This window comes from Pelobates fuscus, chromosome 2 (genome assembly GCF_036172605.1).
Source record: "Pelobates fuscus isolate aPelFus1 chromosome 2, aPelFus1.pri, whole genome shotgun sequence".
NCBI lineage: Eukaryota > Metazoa > Chordata > Amphibia > Anura > Pelobatidae > Pelobates > Pelobates fuscus.
In genome coordinates, this window is record NC_086318.1 from 265,501,593 (window position 1) to 265,528,574 (window position 26,982).

The following is a 26,982-nucleotide window of genomic DNA, read 5'->3' on the forward strand; positions in this document are numbered from 1 at the left end:
GCATCTGACACTGTCTTATCGTTAACCTCGGGTAGTCCACGCAGAACCGGGTCGTACCATCCCATTTGAGTACGAGGACTACTAGGGAGGCCCGGTGGCTGTCAAAGTGCTCAATAACCCCCAGGTGGAGCATCTCTTGGATCTCCTTGCGCATGTTCTCCCTCACCGACTCAGGGATTTGGTATGGGATTTGACGCATAGGGAGTTGACCAAATGGGTGTATCCAGGTACATTGGAGAAGGTGTCTTTCTTCTCCCTTAACATCCGCTCCTGTGGGCTCAACCGATCTCCAAACTTGACCTCTTCTATCTCACTGGATTGACTTCCATCCCAAGAGTGCTGGTAGGGGAAGGTTGTTGAAGTCTTCAGAGGCAGTGGCACAGATCGCTGTCACCTCCTCTGAGTGCTCATGGTAGGGCTTCAGCATGTTCACATGGATCATACATCACCCTCCCGACACAGAGCAAGGGCCGATCACATAAGTGGTGTTGCATATTTGCTCCAACACTTTGTATGGGCCCTGCCAGGCAGCCTGTAGTTTATCATGGCAGACAGGTTTTAAGACTAAAACTTTCTGTCCTACCTGGAAGCTACGTTCCCTGGCTCCTCGATCGTACCATATGCGTTGGCGCTTCTGGGCTGCCTGTAGGTTCTCACATACAGACCTAGTTAACTCCTCCAGCCGGTCCCTGAATAGGGCACGATGGGGATACCATCCAGACTACACTCCCCCTCCCAGTGTTCCCAGATAAGGTCTAGGGGTCCCCTTACCCATCTCAAAAACAGTAACTCAAAAGGGGAGAACCCCATGGATTCATGGATTCCTGGGGCACCTCCTGGTATGCAAACAGGAGATGCGTCAGGAATCGTTTCCAATCCCGATGGGTCTCTGCGAACGTCCATAGCATCTGTTTCAATGTTCCATTAAAGCGTTCACAGAGCCTGTTGGTTTGGGGGTGATATGGGGCACTCACTATTGGCTTAATGCCACAGATCCTCCAGAGGTGGTGGGTGATCTCTGCTGTGAATTGAGTACCCTGATCTGGGAGAATATTTGCATAAGGGTCTCGGTTATGGTTTTAGCATATTAGTTAGTGCCACCACCTCTTGATACCTGGTAGCGTAGTCAACCACCATCAAGATATATTTCTTGCTGGAGGGGCTAGGCTTAGCTAATGGACCCACTATATCTATCGCTATTTGGCTTACGGTTCTTATATTATAGGTAGGGGATGAAGTTTGACCTTACGGCGATCTCCCCTCTTACCTACTCTCTGGCAGGTATCACATGTCTGGCAATATCTCCTGACTTCCTGATTGATACCAGGCCAAAAGAAATTCTGGGTAAGCAGGTACCAGGTGCGACCTACCCCTAAATGTCCGGATAGCGGAATATCGTAAGCTATCCAGAGTAACTCCTTTCGGTACCTCTGGGGTACTACTAGCTGTCTAGTGGGAATCGGTTCAGACCCAGCCACTAGCATCTCGAATTTCCTGTATAGCAACTTCTTATTACACACAAATTTTTCCCCCTCTACCCTTGGCTGGTCAGCGGTGACTCTGTCTCTAAAGATCTGCAAAGTGGGGTCTGTGATCACCTCTGCCTCAAACTCAGTGGGCGCAGCAGGGGTTTGGTCTCTTACCTGAGCCTCCGGTTGTGAGCTGTGGTCCTGGATGCCGGCCTGTTGCCTGGTGACAACCGAGTACAATTCTCCTGGTGGGGCCTGGGGTTCGAATGCAGATGTGAGCTTCCCCAGATCATTACCCAACAGAACTTCAGCTGGTAAATTTGGCATTAATCCAACCTCCACCACTCCAGACCCCGCTCCCCAATCCAAATGTACCCAAGCTGTGGGTAGCCGGTATACTGCTCCCCCGGCTACCCATATGGCTACAGTGTTCTTGGCCCTAGTATTGCTGGATACCAGGTGGCTCTTTACCAAGGTTAGTGTGGCTCCCGAGTCACGAAGCCCTTGTACCTCCTTCCTCTGCAGATATACCATTTGCCGATGGTGCAGTACTTCCCACTGTTCGACCGCTGGAACCGGAGTTGGAGCTGGGGAGGTATACTGTGATGGTGCTTCTGTCTAGTAGTAATGAGCGGCCGGATCCATGTCGCTCGGTCTCGGATCTGGGAAAAGTCTCTCTTGTAATGACCCCACTTTTTACAGTGGTGGCACTGTATCGAGTTTGATAGCTTTTGGGGCAGTAGGTGGTTGGAACTACCTCGGTGGGGCTGTTGGACTTACTGGCTGTGGTTGAGGAGGTCTCTGCTGATGGCAGGCATCAAAATATTCTTCGGCCCTCCTTTCTACCTCTGTGAAGGAAATGGGATTACACTCCTGGATGTCTGAGGCTAGCCCATTAAAGAATCGCTCTAGAAAAACTAGCTGTAGCAAATCTTCTAGTGTGCAAGCTTTGTTTGCCTGTACCCATCCCAGAGCAGCTCTATGCAGCTGGCAAGCCCATTCTGCATGAGAGTCCTTCTCCACTTTCTTAAGGTCTCTGAAATGTCTCCGGTATGCCTCTGGTGTGATAGCATTTTGAGTCAATTTAACTTCTTTTACTCGGTCATAGTTCCTAATCTCCTCATCTGGAACAGTGCGGTGAGCTTCAGCTGCCCTTCTAGATAATCTGCTTGCCAATAAGGGGATGCATTCCTCAATATCAATTTTATGTAGGGCACATTGTCTTTCAAAATCTTGTAGGAATGCATCAATATCTTACTCGGCCTCTACATAGTTTTTAAAAGCTTGGTATGGAATTTTGGGCTTACCCTCTGGCACTATTGTTACTGCTGGTGTTCACTCTGGTATTTGCCAATCTCTCTGCCGCAGCACGAATTCCTGAACCTCCGTCATGGTACGGGAGATAATCTCTGTGTGTGGATTTTTACCATAAAATGGTAGCCGAAATTTCCGCTCTCTCTGGAACTCCGACTGCTACCGTTCGTTTGCCGAACTGCTTCGTTTGGGAGCCGAAGTGCTATCCATCCGATATTCTGCCATCACTTCGGTAACATGCACAGACTTTTTTTTATTTATTTATTTTATATAAATATTTATACATTTTTTTCAAATATAAAGAAAAAAGACATACAATCACATATCATCAAAAGTACAAAGTTAGGCATTGCAATACCACTAACAATACTAATATGCATATTAATCCAGTCAACATTGGTCAGTCTACTTTAGAATTCAATAATGCCAAAACATTAAAAACATAAAAAGACAAAACAAGACAAAACACGATGGTCTCCAATCGTTGTAAAAAGAAGATACCAATAAATAAAGGCAGATGGGGGTTCACATTTCAGATCTCAATATGACACATACTTCATTTTAATCATGTTTTATACTTTGAACCCCTAACACACACTCCCATAGAGGTAGGGAGGGTAGAGAGATGCGGAGGGGTATCTCAAGATACTAAATAGATAATATACAATCATTCAGGGAATTCTCTCAACTTCTATTTAGGGTATATATATCTAGGCTCCATCTTTTTGCGACATTTTGGGCCAATCAAGATGTAAAAGGGCAATTTTGGGAGAAAATATCATGCGAGCACCCGTAAGATTCTCTAATATATTATATGTTAATTCCCAGAAAGGTTTCCATTTATGACAATTTCACCAGATATGGAAATAGGAACCTTCTAAGTAGTTACAGCGCCAACAGAGAAAGGAATAGGTGGGGAACATTTTACTAGTTTTCTTTGGATCCAAATGCCATTTATTTAATATCTTGTATTGTAGCTCTATAAGATTGAGGCAATGTATAGATTTCTTAACCTTTGGTATAATCTTATACCAATCTGAGGTTTGAATCGCTATTTCAGGATCACTTTCCCATTTGTTTATAATGCTGTTGACTAGATTAGTTCTAGATGGATCTTCAGCATCAAAAATATGGCTTTTCATTATATTATAAGGAATCTAGTCCTATGATTTCATTATCTTTTTTACATGTAACATTTCTCAGATAGCTTTTAATTCTGAGATAGGAAAACACTTCTTTTGGGGGAATGTGGAATTCAAGAGCTATCTCATGAAAGGATTTAATATGAGAGCCATTTAAAATATCTATTAAAGCATTTATACCATTGTTTTTCCATGTAGATAAATTAATTTCTTCCATATTATATTCTAGAAGACCTATGCTGCTTCTAGCTCTAATACTATTATTCCATGTTAACTTATGTTCTATCTTAAATCTGGACCAGAATTTTAGAATTTGATAAGTAAAATAGTTTTTCCCACCTTTATTATCCAAAATTGTGTCAGTACCCAATCTTTTAGGATTAATCCACAGTATAAGGGAGAGATCCGATATTTCCAGCATAGATTTCTCAATGTCATACCAAGAATCTTTAGATTCTATTATTGTCACGGTAGTTTACCCCAACTCGCAAGATTTAATCCAACAATTGACAAGATAGAGCAGAGATACGCCTTACCGGACCTTAGAATGGCCGGACTAGACGTAGAGGAGAGAAATACAGAGTCAGGAACGATCCGAGGTCAAGGGTACAAAGAGACAGCAAAAACAAGAACGAGCCAAGGACTGGTACACAGTAATCAGTAAGCCTGCAAACAGTACAAACAGGGATAGAGAGATAAACGGAGTCAGATACAAAGCCAAGGTCAAGTACGAAAATTCACAACTGAACACGACAAGCGCTCATGGGAACTGAAACAGAAACTACGATAGGGCAGGGAGTTAAGGGAGAGGTAAGTATAAATACCCTAGTATTTAATTTGATTGGCCCCTGTCATATCCACGCCCCCAAAAGGTGAGTGTATGGGGAATGTGGGATGGCAGAGGCCAATGGGAGACCGTTTTTAAATTTCGGCTCCCACTGTCCCTTTAAGAGCGCGCCCGAGACGTGCGGCGCGCTTTTAGAGCTAGGCGGGACACATGACCGCATCTCGCGCGCGGCTCGTGCAGGACTGCGCGCGGGAATAGAGGACCTCTGCCGGCCCCCGGATAAGGTAAGTACCGCTACAATTTTAAACCATTTAGAGATATGTAACCCCTTAAGGACCAAACTTCTGGAATAAAAGGGAATCATGACATGTCACACATGTCATGTGTCCTTAAGGGGTTTAGGATAACAGCATCATGGTATTTTTTTTATATTGGGAATGGCTAATTAACCTTTGTCTATGTTTTTCTCTAATATCACCCATTTTATTCTTGACTTTTTTCCTTTATCTATATAGTCAGAGAATATTCTCTGTATTTTCAAAAGATTTGATCTATATAGATATGTGGGAATCGCTCCAAAAAGATAATTCAAAATTGGAAGTACATAAGATTTTATGACGTTAATTCGTCCCAACCATGATAGTTCCAAAGGCTTCCAGTCATTAAGCAGTTTGGTAGTCTGATTTAACAGTGCCTCCCAATTGGCTTTAATTAAATTTTTGGCCTGAGCGGTAAGAATTATACCTAGATACTCAATACTTTCAGTTTCCCATTTAAAGGTATATTCTCTCTTTAGAGTGTCTATGGAATCCTTATATAGATTCAAACTCATAATAGTAGATTTGTATGTATTAAGCTTGTAGTTTGACATATTACCAAATATTTCTAATTCTTTCAGACGATGATTAATAGAATTTTCAGAGTCTGTTAGTGTCATTATGACACCATCAGCATACAAACTTAATTTTGACTCTCTGTATTCATATTGAATTCCCATAATATTTTTTATTCAATCTAATATAGTGGGATAAGGGCTCTAAGGTGAGAATATATATCATAGGGGAAAGAGGGCAGGGCAGCCTAGTTCCATTTTGAACTTTAAACCAGGAAGACATAATACCCAATCCTATTATCCTAGTTGAGGGATTGGTATAGAGGGCAAATATTGCCTGTAGAATCCATCCATTAAAGCCTCTATTGATTAATGTTTGAAACATAAAAGTCCAGCTTACTCTATCAAAGGCTTTATTCGCATCAAGCGAAAGTAAGATAGTCTGATCGGCCCTTCTGTTAATGAAATCTATCAAATCTGCTACTTTACGAATATTATCAGAAGGGTACCTTCCCGTTACAAAACCTGTTTGCTGGGGATGGATTAAAGATGGAATTATAGGTCTCAATCTATCTGCTATGATGGCAGAATATAATTTTATATCAGCATTAATGAGTGAAATAGGGCGGGAATTTTCAATCTGAGAAAGGTCTTTATTATTTTTTAATATGTATTATGTATTATATTTGCCTGAAGTAGTTCAACTCCAATTTGACATCTATCTGAAAATAAATTACATAGTTTTGTAAGGTATTTGCATAAATCATCTTTCATGGTTTTATAGTATGTTCCGGGAAATCCATCAGGGCCAGGGCCTTTATTTTTTTTAATTTTATCTATGGCTAACCCCACTTCTTCTTCCATTATTGGTTGGTTCAAATCCCCAATTTGATCCTCTGTGAGGGTAGATAGTCCACATTTCTCTAAATATTCTTGGATCTCTTGATTTGTTTTAAGAGTTTTTAGATTATACATATTTTGATAGAAAGATCCAAAGGCATCACCAATTTCTGATGGACAATATATACATTTCCCTTTATTTCTTATTTTGTAAATTCTTTGAGTGCCAGTGCACTTTTTTAATCTAGCCGTCACGATTTTATCTGCTTTATTTCCCTTGAGATAATAAGACTGATTTAGCTTTGTTAGAGCAACTTTAACATTGTCTAATAATCTTTGATTTATTTCTTCTTTAATGTTACAAATTCGAGATGTCAATTCTTCAGAAGGATTTTCCTTATTTTTCTCTTTCTCTGCTGAGAGGGCTATATACAGATATACTATATACTACTCCGTTTTTTTAGTTTTGCTCTAGAGCCTATTTGAATCAGATAGCCTTTTGCTACACAGTTATAGGCCACCATATTTTTTCTAACGAAATATCTGGGGTCATATTTTCATCAAAAAAACGTTTTGTCATTTCTTTCATGTATTTACAATTTTCATCTGACTCCAGGAGGCACTCATTAAGTCTCCAGGATGTACGGGGTCTATTCTCTCCTTGAATCTTTAAGTCCCAATAGATCGCGTTATGGTCTGACCATGTTATTTCAATAAAGCCTATCTTATTTATCTTTTGTCTGGGTGGAGAGTACGCCATGCTTCGTGGAGACCATTTCTTCTAACAAATCTATTAAGGCTATGTGCCTGTTTAACTACCTCTCGTGATAATTCAGAGCCTCTTGGTAACATTTTATCTAGACTAGGTTCCATCACCATATTAAAATCTCCCGCCCATATAACTGGACCTTTCCTGACTCTATCTATTACTATTTTATTCAAGGTGCTTATCTGTTCTCCCGCCGCAGCATATACATGTATTAAGGTCATTATTGTTTGATTTATACTGCATATGAGAATACTATATTTTGCATCTAGATCATTTTCCTAAAATATAGTGTTTCCATTGCTATTTGCTGCTAAAATAGAGACTCCTCTTTTTTTCCCCTCTGACCGTGAGGCATTTGTTAAAACTTTATAGCCCTGAAATTTCATTTTATCAATATCCTTTAATAAAAAATGCATCTCTTGGATCAAACATATATCTATTTTCTCTTTCCAAAGTAGGTTAGTAAAAAGTGATCTTTTATTAGGAGAGTTCAATCCCTGAATATTTAGAGATAAAAATTTAACCATATCTCTCATAAACTCCCCACATCTCTCTCTTCTTCTCCCAATCCATACCATCTTTTACATTGTTCAAAATTAACAGTTTTATTTTACCATCGATAACTAACAACAATAAACATTTAACATAAAATGCCAAATCGCCAATATCCCAAGAGATATTGGCTATTGCATTGTCCCTTATTTCCCTACAATGCATAGTAAAGGAAAAACGGTCTTACGACCTTGACAGAGAAGACTTCCCTCTTGAGGCACCCTATGTGGCCTTTCTATGGGAGGGAAGATCTCAGTAATTTGTATATATATACTTTCCAAACACATACAATTCAGACTAAATCCCTCTTTGATCAGGACTAGCCCAATTTGCAGAACCTAGTCATATTTGATCATCTTCTCCCTATCTTTTACTATCGTCTCTACATCTCTTATTTTCTCACCAATCACCTCTCCCTTCTCCAAATAGAAATAGAACAACCATTAACAGAGAAAATATCATTCGAGGCTATATCTACACAAACGGAGAGGGATATATATGTATGTAAATTTATTCCTATGGTGATCTTATATTGTTTTATCTAATAGCCAATTATAAGAATATATGCTTCTTTTTATCTCTCTTTATCCTTTCCCTTTTTCCCCTTTTTTCCCCTTCTGCTTGCCCTTTAAATCCACTATATCTTATCTTAAATTCCTAGTGCAGACCTTCTCTCTTCCTTCCTTCTTCCTTTTCCCCCTTTTTTTTCTCTCTTCGCCATTTTATATATTGTACACTCCATGATAAAATACTTTTAACCAAATTTTAATTTATTATAAGTGTTAGTGTAAAAAAACACCAAATTTTAATTTATTACAAGTGTTAATGTAAAAAATATCAAAATATTACCCCAGTTGCCTATTTGAGATGATTTAATTTCTATGTTACTCTCCCTAGTTTACATCTCTAAATCTTTCATCTCATCTCTCCTCTACTATTACTTTCTTATGTGTAAATATATCTTCCTCTATTTCTAAATCCCCTTTATATTAGATTATAAATCAAGTGTTCTCTATCTTATATACATTGTGCATCTTTCTAATATATTATTTTATAAATTACCCATTCTATATGTGATATTTTAAAAAATACCTCTGACAAAGTTTTAGTGAATTGTATCACAAGATACAATAATGTTATCTCAATGAGATTATATAGTGTGAAGTAATTTATGTGTTACAATGCCCCTTCGCTCATCAATTATAGAATAATCAACCATTTATTTTTTATACCTATTTCAATTTTGGTTTATATGTGTATATAACGATATAAATCTTAAAGAAGTCAAGTGAATACCCCCCCCCCCCCCCAAAAAAAAAGGAGAAAAGATTTCCTATAACGATTTTTGACCTTAGGGAGGGTAGGAAACTCTCCTGCCCCTATGCTTCTTATTTATATCTCCTTTCTCTATGTATCATTTTGTTTTTCCAGCCATTCTTTAAGTTTCCCTTGATTTTTTTAAAACTAGTCTGACGCCATCTTTATACACAATCATACATATAGGGAATCCCCAGTTATATTTGATGCCTTTTGTTCTTATGTCCTCTGCTTCTTTTTTAAAACTTCCTCTAGCTGATCTAGTTGAATGAGAAAGATCCTGAAAATCTTCAGATCTTTAAATTTTACAGATTTTTGCTTCGAGTCTATAAAAGCCTTCATTAGAATTGATTTACTTTTATATGATGAGAAGGCTATATTTCCGTCTCTAGGAAGAGATTCAGATACTGATGGTGGTTTACATAATTTATGGAATATTTCTATTGTTGGTTGAAAAAATTAATTTAAGATTCCTAGAGATTCAAAGAATTCATGCAGATATTGCTCTAAAATATCTGTGGTGATAGTTTCAGATATATTTCTTATCCTTACATTATTTCTTCGGGAACGATCATCTAGGTCTGCTATCCTATTATGCATAGAAGCTACCTTTGATTCAAGTTGTTTCAGTTGATCTTTAGTTTCAGATGAGGAGATCTGTATAGATTCTATTTTCCCTTCCAAAGATTGCACTCTATTTCCTAATTAAAGAAAGTCTGCTTTAATATCTTTTTTATCTCCCTTGTATTTAATTGAATTTCAGACCTTATGCATTCCCATTGGGTTTCTAAAGAAGATTTTAATAAATCTGGAGTGATAGTTGTTTGTTCAAGGTCTGCAGATAGATCTAATTGCTGTGCAGCTTGTATCTTCCCAGACAACATTCTATCTTTTACAGCTAACGGGGAGTTTAGGGAAGTTGAGATATCTTTTTGTGAATTGGGTGAAAAAAACCTGTTCTCTATTTTTCCTTGATATAGTTTTATTTTTATCCTTGCTAGCGAGTTCTAGTGAGTTATTGAGTTTTCAGTTTACTACCAATATCTGAGAGTCCAATTTATTTACAAATATATCAAATATTACTCAACCTCCAATTCATACCAATAATCTATAAACAGGTGAGGTTGATATCATATAGATAATTATGCTTAGGTATTTAATTGGATTGAGAGCAACCCCGAGTGCACAAAAAAATAAATAAAAAAAAGAGGGGTGTTCTATATATGTCTCTTTGTTCTTTTTACAGAATTCTCCCTTTTCTCTTCTTCTAATTTTTGTACTGCTCCAGATCATTCAAAAACATAATTCAAGGGGAATTAAATATCTGCAAATCAATTGCTCTTTCTAATGGCTTATGGAGTATCTCACGCCTGCCCAAAGAAGAAAAAAAAAGGACAAATGAGAGATTTGCCACAGGTTAAAAAAAAAATAAAAAAATAATAATAATAACTCTACCTATTAAAGGATCTGGTTTCCTGATTTTCCCATATATAGCCGAATATTTATCCAGTCTTTTTTCATCCAGTCTTTTTGCTTCTCAGAGTTTACTGATTGCTGGTTTATATGCACAAAAAAAAAGCCCATACCAGACAATAAAAAAAAATATCTGTAGGGAATTGAAGCTTATCTGTATTTATCTGTAAATATTCAGTAGATTCCGTGGGTATTCCGCTAATCTTCCATCCAGAGGCTTCTCTTCTTTTAGCCATTAACGGGCTGATAGTTCTTTAAATTTAGCCCCAGACTAACATGTCAGTATATATCTGAGCAGTTATTAGGAGAGCTTCTCAATTTCACTTCCCTTCAGAGCTAATATTCCTTATGCAATGGCTTATACAATAGCTCAGTAAGAAAAGGCAAAAGCAGTACCAGCAGGCAGAATATTAAATAATAACTGTAAAAAAGGAAAAAATATAAAATAAAATAAAAAATAACTCACAAATCTTGTATCATAGTGTAACGGATCACCTGGCACCGTGACTGGGCACCTCCGTTAATGGACGCTTCCTAGCTGACGCCAAGTACCATAAGCACCGCACTGGACACCACAACCACTGCAGACTCCACAACTGCCGTAGCTTAACTAGAGTCTCGCCGTCTTCCTTCCAACCTGGATCAACCTCTGTCCTCCAGGACCGTGTGGGAAAGACCTCTCCTCCAGGAGAGCGTATCAGGAACAGCTCTTAAAAGAGCTAAGTGATTAAAGCTCAGGGGAATATACAAAATATAGCAATCCCCAGTGTGATTATAGCAGTTCCCTTCCAATCACGAGACAAGACTACGTGTTGAGGGTCAAACAGGAACAGAATGCACTGAGGCTTTATTGCTTCATATATATAAGTTTTCACACAAAGTTACCACCCATGTGGACCTTGTTGGGCACTGAAAACTAAAACTCAAGAACCAATCATTTACAGTTACACAGTTAAACACTGCCAATCATTACAGTAAATTCCTCCCCTCTGCTTCGGAGATAATTGAGTTAATTGCTGTGTCAACTCAATTATCTCCAAGTGAAAAATATACTTTTTACACATTTCTCATAACAGCAAAATTATACATGCAATTCCAATAAAAGTTACATTTTCTGAACCAGCATAATTAGGGAACAAACATATCCAAAAATCATGCGAATTGGTCCAGTGGTTCGGGAGATAGCTGGAAGTCTCCTTTGACCGACCGCACGCACATTTTCATGCCCAACACAGTTCTACAGAATTGGGCTGGGCGGCTGGTCTATTCACCATAGTTCAAATACTGTTCAAAGGAACGAACGGCCACCGTTCGTGCAAATTGGCAATGTTAATGTGGCGTTCGTATTGTCGAACGCCGTTCGACTACTGTCGAAGCGCCGAAGTTCCAGAACAGGTAAAAGCTCAGCGGTGTTCGTGCCATCGTGTATCCAATTTTAGTTCCAGGAGCTCAACGGCAAAACACTGCTGACCGGGTTCAGCTAAACAAGATGGCCGCTACCACGTGTTTGACTCTACGAACCGCGACCACCCAGCTGTTCGTCTATTAGCTTGCGGTTAACGACCAGCCTAGGATTTAAATTGGCTGCACACTCCACTTGTGTGTGGTCTGGCTGTTCGGTAATTTGAAGTTCCACTTTGACAGTTTAGAGGGGCATTGTGCCAAGTCTCAATATGCCCCAATAATGTTCTTAAAGGGCAATACACACCAGGGCCATAATCACAGGGCAAAAGGCTAGCCATTAGTCCTCTCCAAGAACAACTGGCGAAGGGCACTTCGTCACACATAGTTGGGAGCCAATTGGAAGCTGAAAAAAGCTAGATCTGTGTCATCGGGATTTCCCATGTGTCAGCAACAAGAGGCAGTGTGTAGCTACCCTCAGACACCAAACAGATGGGTTCACATAGGCAGCCGGACTTGTTATAGGATATAGATCTTGCCGGAGAGAGAGGTAAGATAGAGTCTACCGCAAGGCTTTCTCCATCATCACTAAATCAGTCAGTCAGCTTTCTCATCGGACGGCTCTGGGATAGGGCTGCTTTTGCCCTTAGACGACAGGCGTTCAAACGGCAAGCATCAAATGCCAGCATCCGCCGCATGGAGCTCTTCTCCCAAGAGTCTTCCCTGTTTCGGAGCGCGCTGCTGCGTGTATGTGTGCGTGCTTACGTCATCCCGCCCCCCCCTAAGGAGAGAGTGCAGGTAACTTTTTCTTTGGTTTTTACTGAATGTAGTGAAGCACTAGTCCTAGCAGGGACTCTCCTTTGCTGGTTACTTCAACAGCTACTTAAGAACAAGCAGTAATCTTCAGGAATACAGGCATAGATACAGAATATGATTCTCCCATCACCCTTCCTACTTACTGGTTGACACTCAGTACTGGGAGCAGAACAAATCTTTAATGTGCCATGCTGGCCTTTTATACAAGTTTTCCCACAAGTTTACCACCCAGGTGGACCTTGTTGGGCACAGGTAAAACAGTAAATCACCAATAAACACAGAGTCAGGTAATGAGTCACTCCCATACATTCCACACAATCCCTCCCCTCTGCTTAGGAGATAATTGAGTTAATTACTGTATCAACTCAATAATCTCCAAACGAAAAATGAATTTTTTAAATAAATTTTTGGAAATACCCTAAAAACATATCACACTCCCACAATATATTCCCTGATAGCCCCGATCTGAGGGAGTAACATACTGAAAAATCACCCAGATCGGTTCAGGGGTTCGACAAAATCTTAGTTTTACCGACCGCACATGAGTTGTATGCCGAAAATATTTCCATGCATCTGGGCTGTACGGTCAGTCTACATTCGAGAGTCTGAATTATACGAAATTGCATATAAAACTGGTTCATGCCTTAGTTCGTTGAAATCATCTCATTCATGTGGTTCTTTTCACCGAATGCTGCTCTGTTCCCCTGAGTTTACATAAACTTACACGAGGATGGAAGTCTCTGCGGTGTTAGTGCTGTCAAGTGTCCGGTTTGGGCTCCAGGCACTTGACGACCAAACCCCGCTGGTGCAGTTTGTATTCCAATATGGCCACCGCCACGTGTTTGCATATACGAATGGCGGTCACCCAGGGGATCACCCAGTTGGTTTGTGTGTTTGTGGTTAAGAGAGTATGAACAGGGTTAGAAAGGTCAATTGGCACCACGCTCCTCTCATGTGTGGCCTGGTTGTTTGGTACTTAGTTTGTTTGTTGAACTATATAGGGAAAGTCAGCTGAAATAGGGATAATACCGAACAACCAAATGAAAAGAAACAATGTAATCATTTGTTACTTGTTTCCCCAAGTAACGAGCAGTAGCAACACAGGAAAATATAGGCACACAAGGGGTATGGACAGCCCTTAGTACAAAGATTGGTACTGTGGCAAAGCCCATTCCACTACACTGAGCTTCTATTAGCTTCCCTGAGCTGTGCCCTGCAGTGCAGGGCTACCTAATTGGTTGAGAGTGTCAGCTGATTCCTATCACCAATGAAATAAGAACTGCACCATTGGGCTTACCTCAGGAAGAGAGCTTCTGACTCTCTGCCTGAAGTAGTGGAGACAAGCAGTGGAGCCCAGCAAAGCCCTGGTTCGACTACTGTCATTAAGCAAAAAATGCCAGGGATCCCCTGGTAAAAACCATAGACAAAATACTAGAAATAGAATGGTTGTCCTGTAGAAAAAAAAAGCTTTTTCTTTTTTTTTAACTTTCACATTTAAAAACCTCTTAGTATTATATTCCTTCCTCTTGGTTATAGTATGAATACAAATTAAGCAGAAGAGATTTCTTTTTTATTCTACAGATGAATATTGCAGAAACCATTTTGCTGAAAACATCTTATCCTTCACTTTTCATTATTTGCTTGCACTAACCATGTTTTACAAGGAAAGACACTGTGCACAAATTCAGTATCTTCCTGCCACAGTTACACTGAATGAGTGTACTCAATAAAGGGAGGTAAAACACAATAACTATAGGAGGACAGGAATACACAAAACATAAAATTCCAAATAAAACTTATTAGGAATATTTACATAATAATAATAATAATAATAATAATAATAATTAATAATTAAATATTAGTATGTAAAATGATTGCATACAAAAAAAAAAAATGCAGATGCATCGGTCAGTTCAAATGTATGACTTTTCTATAAGACAAAGCCTGGAGTCAGTCATCCTTATTCTCTGGGATGGCAAGTTCTCTGCCTGATTACATATAGAGGGAGCAGATTGCAATACATGCCTGGCAAAATTTTCTATTATTTCTACTAAAAACTACAAGTGATGCTCTGTTTAACTTTTATAGTGTTGGGAAACACAATATGGATGATGGCCACTTGTAGCTCATAGGCCACAAGTAGTGATGTACCGAACTGTCCGCCGGCGAACAGTTCCCGGCGAACTTAGCGTGTTCGCGTTCGCCACGGCGGGTGGACACATGCGCAGTTCGATCCGCCCCCTATTCGTCATCATTGGGCAAACTTTGACCCTGTGCCTCTCGGTCAGCAGACATATTCCAGCCAATCAGCAGCACTCCCTCCCTTCCACACCCTCCAACCTCCCTCCCAGCATCCATTTTCGATTCATTCTGAAGCTGCATGCTTAGTGAGAGGAGGTAAAGTTTAGCTGCTGCTGATTAGATAGGGAAATTGATAGCTAGGCTAGGGTATTCAGTGTCCACTACAATCCTGAAGGACTCATCTGATCTCTGCTGTAAGGACAGCACCCCAAAAAGCCCATTTTTTTCCATAGTAATGTAATTGCAGGTGCCTGCCTGCCAGCTTCTGTGTAAGGTTCACATTGGATACTGTGCCTACTTGCCCAGTGCCACCACTCATATCTGTTTTTACAATAGGTTAAGCTTTACATTTAAAAGAAATAATTTTTTTTCACTGTAATAGAAGAGCAGTTGCCTGCTTGCCAGCTTCTGTGTCAGGTTGGATGCCTTGCCCATTTGCACAGTCAGTGCCACCACTCATATCTGTTTTAACAATAGGTTAAGCTTTACATTTAAAAAAAATTTTTTTTTTTCACTGTAATAGAAGAGCAGTTGCCTGCCTGCCAGCTTCTGTGTCAGGTTGGATGCCTTGCCCATTTGCACAGTTAGTGCCACCACTCATATCTGTTTTAACAATAGGTTAAGCTTTACATTTAAAAGAAATAATTTTTTTTCACTGTAATAGAAGAGCAGTTGCCTGCCTGCCAGCTTCTGTGTCAGGTTGGATGCCTTGCCCATTTGCACAGTCAGTGCCACCACTCATATCTGTTTTAACAATAGGTTAAGCGTTACATTTAAAATACATATTTTTTTTTCACTGTAGAAGAGCAGTTGCCTGCCTGCCAGCTTCTGTGTCAGGTTGGATGCCTTGCCCATTTGCACAGTCAGTGCCACCACTCATATCTGTTTTAACAATAGGTTAAGCTTTACATTTAAAAGAAATATATTTTTTTCACTGTAATAGAAGAGCAGTTGCCTGCCTGACAGCTTCTGTGTCAGATTGGATGCCTTGCCCATTTGCACAGTTAGTGCCACCACTCATATCTGTTTTAACAATAGGTTAAGCTTTACATTTAAAAGAAATAATTTTTTTTCACTGTAATAGAAGAGCAGTTGCCTGCCTGCCAGCTTCTGTGTCAGGTTGGATGCTTTGCCCATTTGCACAGTCAGTGCCACCACTCATATCTGTTTTAACAATAGGTTAAGCTTTACATTTAAAAGAAATATTTTTTTTCACTGTAATAGAAGAGCAGTTGCCTGCCTGCCAGCTTCTGTGTCAGATTGGATGCCTTGCCCATTTGCACAGTTAGTGCCACCACTCATATCTGTTTTAACAATAGGTTAAGCTTTACATTTAAAAGAAATAATTTTTTTTCACTGTAATAGAAGAGCAGTTGCCTGCCTGCCAGCTTCTGTGTCAGGTTGGATGCCTTGCCCATTTGCACAGTCAGTGCCACCACTCATATCTGTTTTAACAATAGGTTAAGCTTTACATTTAAAAAAAAAAAAAAAATTCACTGTAATAGAAGAGCAGTTGCCTGCCTGCCAGCTTCTGTGTCAGGTTGGATGCCTTGCCCATTTGCACAGTCAGTGCCACCACTCATATCTGTTTTAACAATAGGTTAAGCTTTACATTTAAAAGAAATACTTTTTTTTCACTGTAATAGAAGAGCAGTTGCCTGCCTGCCAGCTTCTGTGTCAGGTTGGATGCCTTGCCCATTTGCACAGTCAGTGCCACCACTCATATCTGTTTTAACAATAGGTTAAGCTTTACATTTAAAATACATATTTTTTTTTCAATGTAGAAGAGCAGTTGCCTGCCTGCCAGCTTCTGTGTCAGGTTGGATGCCTTGCCCATTTGCACAGTCAGTGCCACCACTCATATCTGTTTTAACAATAGGTTAAGCTTTACATTTAAAAGAAATATATTTTTTTCACTGTAATAGAAGAGCAGTTGCCTGCCTGACAGCTTCTGTGTCAGATTGGATGCCTTGCCCATTTGCACAGTTAGTGCCACCACTCATATCTGTTTTAACAATAGGTTAAGCTTTACATTTAAAAGAAATAATTTTTTTTCACTGTAATAGAAGAGCAGTTGCCTGCCTGCCAGCTTCTGTGTCAGGTTGGATGCTTTGCCCATTTGCACAGTCAGTGCCACCACTCATATCTGTTTTAACAATAGGTTAAGCTTTACATTTAAAAGAAATAATTTTTTTTTCACTGTAATAGAAGAGCAGTTGCCTGCCTGCCAGCTTCTGTGTCAGGTTGGATGCTTTGCCCATTTGCACAGTCAGTGCCACCACTCATATCTGTTTTAACAATAGGTTAAGCTTTACATTTAAAAGAAATAATTTTTTTTCACTGTAATAGAAGAGCAGTTGCCTGCCTGCCAGCTTCTGTGTCAGATTGGATGCCTTGCCCATTTGCACAGTTAGTGCCACCACTCATATCTGTTTTAACAATAGGTTAAGCTTTACATTTAAAAGAAATCATTTTTTTTCACTGTAATAGAAGAGCAGTTGCCTGCCTGCCAGCTTCTGTGTCAGGTTGGATGCCTTGCCCATTTGCACAGTCAGTGCCACCACTCATATCTGTTTTAACAATAGGTTAAGCTTTACATTTAAAAGAAATAATTTTTTTTCACTGTAATAGAAGAGCAGTTGCCTGCCTGCCAGCTTCTGTGTCAGGTTGGATGCCTTGCCCATTTGCACAGTCAGTGCACCACTCATATCTGTTTTAACAATAGGTTAAGCTTTACATTTAAAAGAAATAATTTTTTTTCACTGTAATAGAAGAGCAGTTGCCTGCCTGCCAGCTTCTGTGTCAGGTTGGATGCCTTGCCCATTTGCACAGTCAGTGCCACCACTCATATCTGTTTTAACAATAGGTTAAGCTTTACATTTAAAAGAAATAATTTTTTTTCACTGTAGAAGAGCAGTTGCCTGCCTGCCAGCTTCTGTGTCAGGTTAGATGCCTTGCCCATTTGCACAGTCAGTGCCACCACTCATATCTGTTTTAACAATAGGTTAAGCTTTACATTTAAAAGAAATATTTTTTTTTCACTGTAATAGAAGAGCAGTTAGTTGTCTGCAAGCATCTGGGTGTCAGGCCTACTTCAGCGTGTGCTCTGCAGACCTGTGCCAGCGTGCTTTGACAGTTGCCAATCATATCTGGTGTCTCTTTAGCGTGTTTTTACAAAGAAAAAAGGTTTCCAGTGTAAGCTAATAGCAGCCAGTCAGTGTCCTTCAAGCGGCTCTGTCAGGCCTTCCTTCAGCGTGTGCCCTGCACAACCCTGCCAGCGTACTTTGACAGTTGCCACTCATATCTGGTGTCTCTATAGCGTGCTTTTACAAAGAAAAAAAGTTTCTAGTGTAAGCTAATAGCAGCCAGTCAGTGTCCTTCAAGCGGCTCTGTCAGTCCTTCCTTCAGCGTGTGCTCTGCAGACCTGTGCCAGCGTGCTTTGACAGTTGCCAATCATATCTGGTGTCTCTATAGCGTGCTTTTACAAAGAAAAAAGGTTTCTAGTGTAAGCTAATAGCAGCCAGTCAGTGTCCTTCAAGCGGCTCTGTCAGTCCTTCCTTCAGCGTGTGCTCTCCAGAACTGTTCCAGTGCACATTGCCAATCATATCTGGTGTCTCTATAGCGTGCTTTTAAAAACAATTTTTTTTTTCAATGTTATAGATTGAATAGCAGTTACTTGTCTTCAAGCGGATGTGTCAGGCCTACAGTGTGTGCTCTGCAGAACTGTTCAAGTGCACATTGCCAATCATATCTGGTGTCTCTATAGCGTGCCTTTACAAAGAAAAAAGGTTTCTAGTGTAAGCTAATAGCAGCCAGTCAGTGTCCTTCAAGCGGCTCTGTCAGTCAGACCTGTGCCAGCGTGCTTTGACCGTTGCCAATCATATCTGGTGTCTCTATAGCGTGCATTTACAAAGAAAAAAGGTTTCTAGTGTAAGCTAATAGCAGCCAGTCAGTGTCCTTCAAGCGGCTCTGTCAGTCCTTCCTTCAGCGTGTGCTCTCCAGAACTGTTCCAGTGCACATTGCCAATCATATCTGGTGTCTCTATAGCGTGCTTTTAAAACCAACATTTTTTTTTCACTGTTATAGATTGAATAGCAGTTACTTGTCTTCAAGCGGGTGTGTCAGGCCTACAGTGTGTGCTCTGCAGAACTGTTCAAGTGCACATTGCCAATTATATCTGGTGTCTCTATAGCGTGCTTTTACAAAGAAAAAAGGTTTCTAGTGTAAGCTAATAGCAGCCAGTCAGTGTCCTTCAAGCGGCTCTGTCAGTCCTTCCTTCAGCGTGTGCTCTGCAGAACTGTTCCAGTGCACATTGCCAATCATATCTGGTGTCTCTATAGCGTGCTTTTAAAACCAAAATTTATTTTTCACTGTTATAGATTGAATAGCAGTTACTTGTCTTCAAGCGGGTGTGTCAGGCCTACAGTGTGTGCTCTGCAGAACTGTTCAAGTGCACATTGCCAATCTTATCTGGTGTCTCTATAGCGTGCTTTTACAAAGAAAAAAGGTTTCTAGTGTAAGCTAATAGCAGCCAGTCAGTGTCCTTCAAGCAGCTCTGTCAGTCCTTCCTTCAGCGTGTGCTCTGCAGAACTGTTCCAGTGCACATTGCCAATCATATCTGGTGTCTCTATAGCGTGCTTTTAAAACCAAAATTTATTTTTCACTGTTATAGATTGAATAGCAGTTACTTGTCTTCAAGCGGGTGTGTCAGGCCTACAGTGTGTGCTCTGCAGAACTGTTCAAGTGCACATTGCCAATCATATCTGGTGTCTCTATAGCGTGCTTTTACAAAGAAAAAAGGTTTCTAGTGTAAGCTAATAGCAGCCAGTCAGTGTCCTTCAAGCGGCTCTGTCAGTCCTTCCTTCCGCGTGTGCTCTGCAGACCTGTGCCAGCGTGCTTTGACAGTTGCCAATCATATTTGGTGTCTCTATAGCGTGCATTTACAAAGAAAAAAGGTTTCTAGTGTAAGCTAATAGCAGCCAGTCAGTGTCCTTCAAGCGGCTCTGTCAGTCCTTCCTTCAGCGTGTGCTCTGCAGACCTGTGCCAGCGTGCTTTGACAGTTGCCAATCATATCTGGTGTCTCTATAGCGTGCTTTTACAAAGAAAAAAGGTTTCTAGTGTAAGCTAATAGCAGCCAGTCAGTGTCCTTCAAGCGGCTCTGTCAGTCCTTCCTTCAGCGTGTGCTCTCCAGAACTGTTCCAGTGCACATTTCCAATCATATCTGGTGTCTCTATAGCGTGCTTTTACAAAGAAAATTTGTTTTTCACTGTTATAGATTGAATAGCAGTTAGTTGTCTTCAAGCGGGTGTGTCAGGCCTACAGTGTGTGCTCTGCAGAACTGTTACAGTTCACATTGCCAATCATATCTGGTCTCACAGTAGCTTGCACGCATAGTACCACTAATCCCCCAAAAAATGACAGGCAGAGGCAGGCCACCCCGCAGGGGCCGTCGTGGTCACGGTGCTGTGATTCCCTTTTGCCCTAGAATAATGCCCAGTTTTCAGAAGCCACGTACCCTGAACTTGAAAAGTTCTGAGGACATAGTTGACTGGCTAACACAGGACACCCAATCTTGTACAGCCTCCGCTCGGAACCTTGACGCACCATCCTCCTCCAGCTTAGCTTCAGGCACCTCTCAAGATACCACTCACCCGCCTGCCATCACCACCAAAACTAGCACCACAGCCGCTTTACTTGGTATGTCAGAGGAGTTATTCACACACCCGTTTGAAGAAATGAGTGATGCGCAACCATTATTGCTAGAGGATGTAGATAACAGGGATATGTCTCAGGCAGGCAGCATTAAACACATGGAGGTACGGTGTGATGATGATGATGTTGTACCCGCTGCTGCTTCCTTTTCTGAGTTGTCAGATACAAGCGAAGCGGTTGATGATGACGATGCGTCCATGGATGTCACGTGGGTGCCCGCTCGGCAAGAAGAAGAACAGGGCGAAAGTTCAGATGGGGAGACAGAGAGGAGGAGGAGACGAGTTGGAAGCAGGGGGGGGGTCGTCGCAAGGAGCTAGTGGCACAGTCAGACAGCATGCATTGGCACCCGGGGTCAGCCCGACAGCACGCCAATCAACGCATGCTGTGTCCACCACCAGAATGCCGTCATTGCAGAGCTCAGCAGTGTGGCATTTTTTTTGTGTGTCTGCCTCAGACAACAGCGATGCCATTTGCAACCTGTGCCAAAGGAAACTGAGTCGTGGGAGGTCCAACACCCACCTAGGTACAACTGCTTTGCGTAGGCACATGATCTCACATCACAAACGCCTATGGGATCAACACATGAGTACAAGCAGCACGCCTACTCTAAGTCGCCATCCTCCTCCTGGTCTAGCATCTTCAGCCACGTCAACCACTGCTGTCCTTCTTGCCCCCTCTCAACCATCCGCCACTCCGTCTCCCGCCTTGAGCAGTTCCCGCTCATCTGCCCACAGTCATGTGTCTGTCAAGGACATGTTTGAGCGTAAGAAGCCAATGTCACCAAGTCACCCCCATGTCCAGCGTCTGACAGCTGGCTTGTCCGAATTATTAGCCCGCCAGCTTTTACCATACAATCTGGTTGAGTCTGAGGCGTTCAAAAAATTTGTAGCTATTGGGCCACCGCAGTGGAAGGTACCCGGCCGGAATTTCTTTTCACAAAAGGCAATCCCCAACTTGTACTCGATTGTGCAAAAGGAAGTCATGGCATGTCTGGCACACAGTGTTGGGGCAAGGGTCCATTTGACCACTGATACCTGGTCTGCAAAGCATGGTCAGGGCAGGTATATCACCTACACTGCGCATTGGGTAAACCTGCTGATGGCTGACAAGCAAGGAATGCGTGGCATTGCAGAGGAGTTGGTGACACCGCCACGAATTGCAGGCAGTCCTGCTGCCACCTCCTCTACTCCTCCTACTCCATCCTCTTCCATAACCTCCTCGGCTGAGTCCTCTTGTGCTGCTGCGTCTTGCTCCACATCAACGGCACCCCCCCAGCTCCCCAGGTACTATTCCACATCCCGGATACGGCAGTGTCACGCCGTCTTGGGTTTGACTTGCTTGAAAGCAGAGAGTCACACCGGACAAGCACTCCTGTCCGCCCTGAACGTACAGGTGGAAAAGTGGCTGACTCCGCAGCAACTGGATACCGGCAAAGTGGTGTGTGACAACGGAAAAAATTTGATAGCGGCATTGAAGTTGGGCAAGTTGACACATGTGCCGTGCATGGCACATGTGTGTAATCTGATCGTACAACGCTTTGTGCATAAGTACACAGGCTTACAGGACGTCCTGAAGCAGGCCAGGAAGGTGTGTGGCCATTTCAGGCGTTCCTATACGGCCATGGCTCACTTTGCCGATATCCAGCGGCGAAACAACATGCCAGTGAGGCGCTTGATTTGCGACAGCCCTACACGTTGGAATTCAACACTCCTAATGTTCGACCGCCTGCTCCAACAAGAAAAAGCTGTTAATGAATATTTGTATGACCGGGGTGCTAGGACAGCCTCTGGGGAGCTGGGAATTTTTTTGCCACGTTACTGGACGCTCATGCGCAATGCCTGTAGGCTCATGCGTCCTTTTGAGGAGGTGACAAACCTAGTCAGTCGCAACGAAGGCACCATCAGCGACATCATACCATTTGTATGAGCGTGCCCTGCGAAGAGTGCTGGATCAGGCTGTAGATGAGCGTGAAGAGGAAGAGGAAGAGTTGTGGTCACCATCACCACCAGAAACAGCCTTATCAGCATCGCTTGCTGGACCTGCGGCAACGCTGGAAGAGGATTGTGAGGAAGAGGAGTCAGAGGAGGATTGTAGCTTTGAGGAGAAGGAGGAGGAGCAAGACCAAACACAACAGGCATCCCAGGGTGCTCGTTGTCACCTATCTGGTACCCGTGGTGTTGTACGTGGCTGGGGGGAAGAACATACCTTCAATGACATCAGTGAGGAGGAGGAACGGGAAATGAGTAGCTCGGCATCCAACCTTGTGCAAATGGGGTCTTTCATGCTGTCCTGCCTGTTGAGGGACCCTTGTATAAAAAGGCTGAAGGAGAACGACCTGTGCTGAGTGTCCACGCTACTAGACCCCCGGTATAAGCAGAAAGTGGCGGAAATGTTACCGAATTACAACAAGTCGGAAAGGATGCAGCATTTGCAAAATAAATTAAAAAGTATGCTTTACACAGCGTATAAGGGTGATGTCACAGCACAACGGGAATCTAACAGGGGGAGAGGTGGAAGTCATCCTCCTCCTCCTCCTCCCACGACCACGAAGGCAAGGACAGTACGCTTTAAAGACGTGTTGTTGATGGAGGACATGCGGACCTTTTTAAGTCCTATACATCGCCACAGCCCTTCGGGATCCACCCTCAGAGAGCGACTCGACCGACAGGTAGCAGACTACCTCGCCTTAACTGCAGATATCGACACTCTGAGGAGCGATGAACCCCTTGACTACTGGGTGTGCAGGCTTGACCTGTGGCCTGAGCTATCCCAATTTGCGATAGAACTTCTGGCCTGCCCCGCTTCAAGTGTCCTGTCAGAAAGGACCTTCAGTGCAGCAGGAGGTATTGTCACCTAGGTCAAAAAAGTCTAGATTACCTCACCTTTATTAAGATGAATGAGGGATGGATCCCGAAGGGACTGACACTGGGCGATACATTCGATTAAAAAAGGCCTGATGAGATGAGCTGCCGTGGGCTAAAAATGGTCCACACGCTGCTGTATTTTAGCTCTGAATGACGTTTGACTTGCGTGACTTATCCGCCACCAACTAGGGTTCAAGCCGCCATGTTTTAGGGCACTTTCTGCCTGTGAAACAAACATCAATTTTTCTGGCCGCTGCTACAGCAGCGGCTGCAACAATACCAATTTTTTCAGGCATGTCTACATGCCTAATTTTTAGGCCCACTGGTGCAGCACTGTGGCTTCAAAAAGCAAACCAAAAAAAAATCCTCCAAGATGGCACCAATATACCAGTGGTCTAAGCATCTTCCCACCTTGGCCTAAAAAGGGGAGGTGATTCAACAATTAAAAATCTCTGCCATTTACACGTCCACTGATAGGAGACGCGGAAGGTATTAAACTGATATGAACAATACTCCACTCCTATCAGTAGGTCCGTCCCATTGTGATTTATGCCCCCTCCCACCGCGCAGGGATGGGGGCCGGGGGGGAGGAAAGTAGGCCCCCCATTGTGATTTATGGCCCCCACCCACCGCGCAGGGGTGGGGGCCGAGGGGGGGAGGACAGTAGGTCCCCCCATTGTGATTTATGGCCCCCACCCACCGCGCAGGGGTTGGGGAGGACAGTAGCTCCCCCCAGTGTGTATCATGGGCTTTGAGGACAGGTGTCAATCCATACCTGCCAAGTGACCCTATGTAGGGGGAACAGTCCCTATTCTGCTCTGTGTCAGTGTGTATCATGGTCTCTGTGGACGGGGAACAGTCTCTATTCTGCTCTGTGTCAGTGTGTATCATGGTCTCTGTGGACGGTGAACAGTCTCTATTCTGCTCTGTGTCAGTGTGTATCATGGTCTCTGTGGACGGGGAACAGTCTCTATTCTGCTCTGTGTCAGTGTGTATCATGGACTCTGTGGACAGGGAACAGTCTCTATTCTGCTCTGTGTCAGTGTGTATCAAGGTCTCTGTGGACCGTGAACAGTCTCTATTCTGCTCTGTGTCAGTGTGTATCATGGTCTCTGTGGACAGGGAACAGTCTCTATTCTGCTCTGTGTCAGTGTGTATCAGGGGTTTTGAGTACAGGTGTCAATCCATATCTGCCAAGTGACCCTATGTAGGGGGAACAGTCCCTATTCTGCTCTGTGTCAGTGTGTATCAGGGGTTTTGAGGACAGGTGTCAATCCATATCTGCCAAGTGACCCTATGTAGGAGGAACAGTCCCTATTCTGCTCTGTGTCAGTGTGTATCAGGGGTTTTGAGGACAGGTGTCAATCCATATCTGCCAAGTGACCCTATGTAGGGGGAACAGTCCCTATTCTGCTCTGTGTCAGTGTGTGTCAGGGGTTTTGAGGACAGGTGTCAATCCATATCTGCCAAGTGACCCTATGTAGGGGGAACAGTCTCTATTCTGCTCTGTGTCAGTGTGTATCAGGGATCATTAGGATAGGTGTCAATCCATATCTGCCAAGTGACCCTATGTAGGGGGAACAGTCCCTATTCTGCTCTGTGTCAGTGTGTATCAGGGATTTGACTATCTTTATTCAGATTCAAAAATTACAATTCCAGGAAAAATTTAACAAACATTTACAAGAACATGTTATGCACATCATAGAAACAACGTTAACCTCTTTAAAGCCACAAACTTAAGACAAAAAATACGTACACACAATGTGTAAGGGTTTGAAAGAATATTCTGAATCCTTACATGTTTACTTTATCGTTTGTTTGATTTTTGTGAACCATATATAAACTACAAGCAGCGTGAAAACTATAAAAACTCAAGTGGCCATGCTGATCAAATTAAATAGTATGCTTTACACAGCGTATAAGGGTGATGTCACAGCACAACGGGAATGTAACAGGGGAAGAGGTGAAAGTCATCCTCCCCCTCCCACGACCCCGCCATATCTGCCAAGTGACCCTATGTAGTGGTAACAGTCTCTATTCTGCTCTGTGTCAGTGTGTATCATGGTCTCTGAGGACGGGGAACAGTCTCTATTCTGCTCTGTGTCAGTGTGTATCAGGGGCTTTGAGGACAGGTGTCAATGTTAGGTGATTTCTGCCCTTTATGGATTAAAAGCAGACTCTGCATCAACTGTGCAATTTTCCATGGGAGTTTTGCCATGGATCCCCCTCCGGCATGCCACAGTCCAGGTGTTAGTCCCCTTGAAACAACTTTTCCATCGCTTTTGTGGCCAGAAAGAGTCCCTGTTGGTTTTAAAATTCGCCTGCCCATTGAAGTCAATGGCGGTTCGCGCGGTTCGCCGGTTCGCGAACATTTGTGGAAGTTCGCGTTCTCCATTCGCGAACCGAAAATTTCGGGTTCGCGACAACACTAGCCACAAGTTTAAGGCCCCAATCCTAGATTGATATGACTATAGAGATTAGTGATGTACCGAACTGTTCACTGGCGAATAGTTCCCGGCTAACATAGCGTGTTCACGTTCGCCACGGCGGGCAAACACATGCGCGGTTCGATCCGCCCCCTATTCGTCATCATTGAGCAAACTTTGACCCTGTGCCTCACAGTCAGCAGACATATTCCAGCCAATTAGCAGCAGACCCTCCCTTCCAGAACCTCCCACCTCCTGTACAGCATCCATTTTAGATTCATTCTGAAGCTGCATTCTTAGATAGAGGAGGGAAAGTGTAGCTGCTGCTCATTTGATAGGGAAATGTATAGCTAGTCTAGTGTATTCAGTGTCCACTCCAGTCCTGAAGGACTCATCTGATCTCTGCTGTAAGGACAGCACCCCAAAAAGCCCTTTTTAGGGCTAGAACATCAGTCTGCTTTTTTTGTGTAATCTAATTGCAGTTGCCTGCCTGCCTGCCAGCTTCTGTGTCAGGCTCACAGTGGATAATGTGCCCACTTGCCCAGTGCCACCACTCATATGTGGTGTCACAATAGCTTGCATTTAAAAACAATGTTTTTTTTCACTGTAATAGATTGAATAGCAGTTAGTTGTCTGCAAGCGTCTGTGTGTCAGGCCTTCAGTGTGTACTCTGCCAACCTCTGCCAGTGCACAGTGCCACTCATATCTGGTGTCACAATAGCGTGCATTTAAAAACAATTTTTTTTTCACTGTTATAGATTGAATAGCAGTTAGTTGTCTGCAAGCGTCTGTGTGTCGGGCCAACAGCGTGTACTCTGCCAGTGCACAGTGCCACTCATATCTGGTGGCACAATAGCGTGCATTTAAAAACCCAAAAACTTTTGTTCACTGTAATAGATTGAATAGCAGTTAGTTGTCTGCAAGCGTCTGTGTGTCAGGCCAACAGCGTGTACTCTGCCAACCTCTG